Genomic DNA, 6910 nt, shown 5'->3' with positions numbered 1-6910 from the left:
AAATGGAGGAGGCTGCAATTCCAAAAGAAATCAGCGCCCCTTCATGTGAGCCTCATGCTGGACGTAACATTGCTGAAAAGAAAATTGAAAACGTGCTNCAATAACAAGATAAATCACCGTGGGGCCTTTTCCTCCAGCTGGCCATGAGTTCTTCATCTCATTGATTACAAATCAAAAGCCTTACTCTCCTATAAAAGATTGCTGGACTTGACGTGACAACAACAATCTCAAAATGAAAAGGGTTTTTCTTCCGTGTGCGCTACTTCAATAAAAGAATGAGCTCCTCATTCATTAAATACAAAGAAAGAAAACGTATTCTCCAATGGACAAGACAGCTGCTACCAATTCTCAGGAAATTGGAAAGAACTCTCCAAGCATTCAATCACGTTTTTACTAATCAGAATAAAAGAAACNGTGCTCTTCATTCAGCAAAGAAAAATAATAAATGAAAGTGTCTCTCCCATTCATCCAAAATCTAATACCGTAAACATTGTTTCAAGAAAGAATTTCTCTGCACCCCCAAAAAAAACGTTCCAGCCAANAAGCCAANTGTGTCTAAAAATGACGGCTGCCACATTCCTAAGAGGCCGTGAGTCCTATGTAAGGGTGGGGTCCACCCTAAAATAAAAGGGAACCCTAGGGTGCCAAGTGTCCTACAATTTTGGGCCCTCATATTTTTGCCAACAATGATCCAATGTGTAAAAGTTTGTCTAAAAAGTTTAAATAATTAAATTACAAGACAACTAAAATTTAAAATGTCCAATATGAGAGTCTTGAATTTATTTACTCCCTTCCCAATCCTCCAAATTGTATCTCCAAAATTTTCCNTGAAAATAATAATGCAAATAATTAGCTCAAAATATTCAAATTAATTAAAATTAGAATTTCCGGTCAAATTAAGCACTATTAGGAAAAACGGGAAAATATCGGACAATTAAGCACAATTCCCTGATTAATTCTAGCACAATAAACTAAGTGAAATCAATAAAATATTGATTCATCAGGTGGCATTCAAGAACTTCTCCCGAGTTTCTTTGTCACTAACCCATCCCGTTGGATCAGAGCTTCTGATGGTGATGATCTCCTTTCCTTTATTTCTGAAGGCAGTGTGACTGGTGGAAGCCCTGAAGATTGAGTTTCTTGAGGAATCTTCTTTCTCAGACATGGTTTCATGGAGTTTCGACAAGACACATATGTATGAATACAACTCACGACTTAAGAAGACCCATATAAAAAGAGCGCGAAGGACAAAAAGCCAAAAATGACCCGTTTTGAATTTTTCAAATTTTTGTAAACCCAAAACAGAGGTTTTAAGTTGATTTGAATAAAATGAAAGTTGACTTAAGTATGAGACAAAGTTTCCAAAAACAGAGTTGTACATGCTAAGACATATAGTAAAATAAGTTCATAACCAAGTCGACAAAAGTTCGTAAATCTGTTTTTTCAAAACAAATCAATCATTCAAGCACACAATTATACACACAATCAGACATCAAACAACCAATCAGTTAATGCATGATGCAGTGAGGTAATGCATGTTACCAGTTGTAGATACTCAAGATGGTTGATATAGCCATGTTAAAACATCCTTGAGTTCTTACTGCACATCCTTACATAAGATTGCTATCTTGCAAAACAACTCAATTTTTTTTTTGTTGGAGGTACTCATTTACTTTGGGTCCTTGATTGTCAGTTTTAGTAAGTTGTTCCTTTGGTTTCCACACATACAATCCTTTAGGAACACCAACAGTTCTATAGTAACAGTTTCTAACAGTATGACCAATACAATTACAATAAAAGCAAGCATGTTTAGCAGGTTTTCTTAATTCTAAAATTTTCTTGTATTGAACCTATTAGAATTAGCTTTAAAACCAATGCCTTATCTGTTAATAACTCTACCAGTAGACTTTAGAACATCATTCAAATTATCTCTACCCTGAGTAAATTTGGCTAGCGTGCTAGTCAAGTAATTTATTTTCTTTTCATGAGTAGGACATTTATCATAAGCTTTTTCTACTTTAACAATCTCAATTTTAATTTCTTTAGCAAATATCAAAGCTTCATCTAAATCCTTTTGCAATTTATCATTATCATTGACAAGGTTATTAATTCTATGCTCATAATCTCTTCTCTCAAAGTTAAGTCGATTAACCTTGTATTGTAGTCACATTGCTTCAGCATGGATTTGTTTGAATGCTTTAATTAGCAGGTCATACTTCACCTCTAGTGGTTCATTCTCAAAATCTGCATCGCTGTCATAATCATCCCAAGATGCTCCAGCCATATAGCACATATTTGATTCTTCCTCATGATTGAAATCTTCATCACTTAATGTATCAGAATCACTGTTTTCCCAGGCAACGTAAGCTCCTTTGTGCTTTCTGTTTTTGTCCCGTGGAAACCTTCTATTTACTTTCTACTTTGGCTTTAATTCTGGACAATATGGTTTGATATGTCCTTCTTTCCCGCATTCATTGTTACCAATGAGGAGCATTGGTAAATCTTGAAGTAAATGGTTTTGATGATGTACAAGAAGTTTAACATGAAGAAGATATTAGAAATATTTTTAAAAGCACTTTGTAAAATATAAATGTATTAGGAATGTCCTTAAATATGTAAAACTTATATTTTAGGTACGGAATAATCGATTATAAGGAGCAATAATCAATTATCATGAGCTTTTCTGAAAAACTGTATTGCTCTGGAATAATCGATTATCACTCCAAATAATCGATTATCACAAGACTGTTTTGAAAACTGCCTAAGTTATTTTGAAAAACTTGTAACGGACTTGAATAATCGATTATCACTTACAAAAATCGATTATTACTGGCAGTTGGGACTTGACCTTTCATATTCAAACTAGTTAGCTATATATTGGTCTTTTGAGAACTTCAGAAGTAATGTTGTCGAACTGAAAGCTTTTGTAGAATACTGTTTGTTAGAGGAAGTTCTCAAAAATTATAGTTCAATTCCCTTGCTTGGTCTCGTGAATAGGAGAAGCTCGCAGTTTGTATATCGACAGTCGGAACAATTCTCTTCGAGTTAGCAAGGTGCTCTGCCTGGTCTTGTGAATAGGAGAAGCTCGCGTTTCGTGTGTCGATAGTCAGAGCGGTTCTCTTCGAGTTGGTAGAGTGTTCATCTTCCGGTTCGTTCGTCGAAGGAAGGTTTAATCATCATACTTTATTCACTCTTGTTGTAATCTGTAAAACCGTTTTTTAGTGAAACTGTTAATCACTTTTTATAGTGATTAACGACTGGACGTTGATTCTTTTGAATCGAACCAGTATAAAAATTACTTGTGTGATTTTTCTACTCCCTACACTCTTTACTTTTATTTGCACATCAACTGTTCGATAAATTTTCCTTTAGAAAATTTATTTTTAAAACTGACCATTTTAATTTACAAAAGTGACCGAACACGATTTTCGCTTTATAAATCTTATTCCGCTGCGTGACTCTATAACAGATACCGATTGTGTTTCCAACATTCATAGCATTGGACAACATTTGATCTGAAGCCTTTCTTTGCTTTGCTGTGACCTGCATGGTTAGTAAGTTGACTATCATTTTTCATAAGTCGACTAAACTTTCTTACCATCATGGTCATCATTTCTTTGTTGTCCATCTCTGCATCTGAGTTATCCCCTGACTTTGAGGATTTCTTGCTTGCTCCTTTCAGAGTAATGGAATTCTTTTCTTCAATCTCTTCTTCGTCCTTCAGCCTTCCAAGTTCCAACTCATGTTCTCTTAACTTGTCGAACAAGGTAGCCATATTCATGCTTGTAAGATCTTTGGACTTTGAGATTGCAATGACTTTTGGTTGCCAACTTCTGTTCAGACTTTTCAATATCTTGATATTAATTTACTCTTTGTCAAACACCTTGCCAAGAGCCATAAGGTGATTTACAATGTGTGTGAATCTTTTCTAGACTTCATAGATTGCTCTCCAACCTTCATCCTGAAAAGTTCATACTCTTGAATCAAAGAATTCTTCCTTTCTCTCTAGACTTCATCAGTGCCTTCATGAGTGACTTCCAAGACATCTCACATCTCCTTGGCAGATTTGCATTGAGATATCCTGAAAAATTCATCAACAGTTAGTGTAGAGGCAATGATATTTCTGGCTTTAACATCATACTATGCTTTCCTATTCTCTTATGGAGACCACTCAGAAAATTTTTTCAAAAAACATTTTCCATCAACAATATGAGTAGGCTTAAAAGGACCATTCAAGGTTGCATCCCAAATTCCTCTATCCACAGATTCAAGAAAAATTTGCATTCTGATTTTCCAAAAAGGATAATTTTCACCAGCAAACAGAGGTGGTATGTTTGTAGATGCACCTTCACCAAAAGTTTGAAAACTGGAAGTCATCCCCAGGTATATAGTCGATTCAAGAAAAACAAAAGTCAACTAGTTTTTCAAATATCTTATGAAAACCAGCTTTGGTGCTAATTGTTGGAAAATAGGTAGGCTTCGTTTCAACACCAAGAAGGCCGTGATAACAGTTGAAAAACCGTTATTTTCATATTTAAAATTTGACATTAAACACACCCTTTATGACTTAGAATTAGCTTGAAATCATGAATTTTGCTTAGGTTAGAGAATAAGAGAGTCAAAATTGGTTTTCTTGGTTTTGTGCTTGATTTCCCTTGATTTTGTAGGTTTATTGAATGGTTTGAAAGAAGGGTTGAATTATCAAAGAGTTGCAGTGCAGAAAAATGAACCAGAATACAGAAAAGTCTACCAGTCAACCAGAAAAGTCAACCAGTTGACTAAAATGCTGAAAAGTTGACCAGAGTGTAGTTTTTGTGTTGCAGGTGGCGCTGAGCGGTGAACCAGCGCTGAGCGGTGGCGCTGAGCGTTAGTTTTTCCACTTTTTCACGGTTTTTTGCTTGGGCAACACCATTGGGCTCTATTTTGAGTGTCGCACCTACCGCTGAGCTATGAAATTAGCGTTGAGCACTATACTTATGGGCCTGGGCCAAAATTCTGTTATTTTTCTGAGTTATAAATAGACCCTAGACGAATTCTAGGGTAATCTTTTGGTAGAGAAAGACGACAGAACACTTTCTACACTCCTTGGAGGCGGATTTTGGATGCTAAGGCTCCAATTCACCAATTCTAGGGTTTACTCTTTCATTCTTTCCATTAAATCCATATAGTTTCACCATGCCAATGGTGAACTAAACCCTTGTTGGGGAACAATGTAATCTTTGTGAAACTCTCTTATATCAAAATTCCTATTTTATTCATATACTTGTATTATCAATAGTTTGAGTTTTCTTCTCTGTACTTTAAAGCTTGCATTGTTTAACTCATTCAGTGCCATGATCTTTGATTTTGTTGATACGAGGATGTACGTGGAAATCTAGAACTGAGAAGAATTCTCTTGATTATGTAATATTGCCTAAAGATAGGAATAGGACGGTCAATTGATTTAAGCTTTTGTCATTAATGCATTAGTAATTGCAAGGGAGACTAGAGATAGTAAACTAGTAATTATGGTAATAGGCTCTTTTCGCCGAGAGATCGGGTTTAGAGTAAATTAGAAAGTTGCATGAACATTGATAATAAAGTGGAATATAATAGGAATAGTAGATATAGGAGGGTGGATCAGGATGAGACCGTAAACCCCAGCAACTCCATTCATTCATATCTTTATCTGTCAATTGATTCAGCTTTTGCATTTGCATGTTTAATTTCATTTTTGCATCACAATATCAAATAATTATTCTTTTAAGTCATATGCGGTTAATTCAAATGAATGTGTAGGCCACGGAGTCCTTTGGGATACGATATCTGGACTTACTGTTCTATTATTACTTGATACGATCTGGTACACTTGCCAGGGTGTTAACAAGGGGTGAATTGGTGAGATTTCAAATCAGAGTCTTTTTAAAATCTTTTTCACAAAGTAGAAACCTTTGCACAATTTCTTGAATCACAAGTAATAAAAATTTAAGTGCAGCGGAATATCAAAGTAGACTACGCAAATTACAGAGTCGACTGAATGTAAAAGAGTAGGAATAGAGAATTCAAGTGCAGGATTTTATACTGGTTCAGCCTCAATGCCTACATCCCGTCTCCTTCCAATCCCAGGAAGTAAATGGACTATAATGGTCAAGGTTTTTACAACAAGGTTTTTATAGAGACCTCCACGTCAAAAATATAAAACACCTCTCAAACCCTCTGACCAAAATATAGGCAGAAACACACAAAGATCTGCAACAAGATATCCCCTCTTCTGGAATCTTCAACCCACTTTAAACAATCCTCAAAGTGTCTAGACTCCACGAGTCCAGCCCCTATAATCATAACAGGTACAACAATCTCCAACGGATTGTAACACGAGCCTTGATCAACCAAAGAACACCTCAATTGTGCAGATAATGATCAATCAGTAAGCACAACAGAATTCTCCTTCAGAACCTCTTCAAAGAATGATCTCCATGGTCTTCTTGATGAGTTCTTGGAGCACTAAATCACAAAGAATCAATCTGAAACAGAATATGAAAATGTCAGTTCTTCCAAAAGTTCTCTGAATAACTCAGGTCTCGTCTATTTATAGATTTCCATAAATCAGACGCTCATGTAGTCGACTAAGCTACTAATAGGGTCGACTATCCTCTGACAGTTATAACAATTAAGTCAAAGTAGTAGTTGTCAAGTCAAACAAATTAATTCCACATTCAATACAATTGAATCTCATTCAATGCTTAACTAACATTTGAAAATATAGTTGTTGTTATTCGCCAGCATAACATAATTTCAAATAAAATAACTAACAAAGTCGAATGCATAGCGCACATAGTCGACTTTGACACATCTGCACATATTGAAATTAGGTTTAAACCCTTTTTTGGTCCCTAAGTTAAGTTCTGATGTTCAGTTTAGTCCTCGCTTT

Source organism: Vigna radiata, unplaced genomic scaffold (assembly GCF_000741045.1).
Source record: "Vigna radiata var. radiata cultivar VC1973A unplaced genomic scaffold, Vradiata_ver6 scaffold_403, whole genome shotgun sequence".
Taxonomy (NCBI): domain Eukaryota; kingdom Viridiplantae; phylum Streptophyta; class Magnoliopsida; order Fabales; family Fabaceae; genus Vigna; species Vigna radiata.
This window is presented reverse-complemented; position numbering follows the sequence as displayed.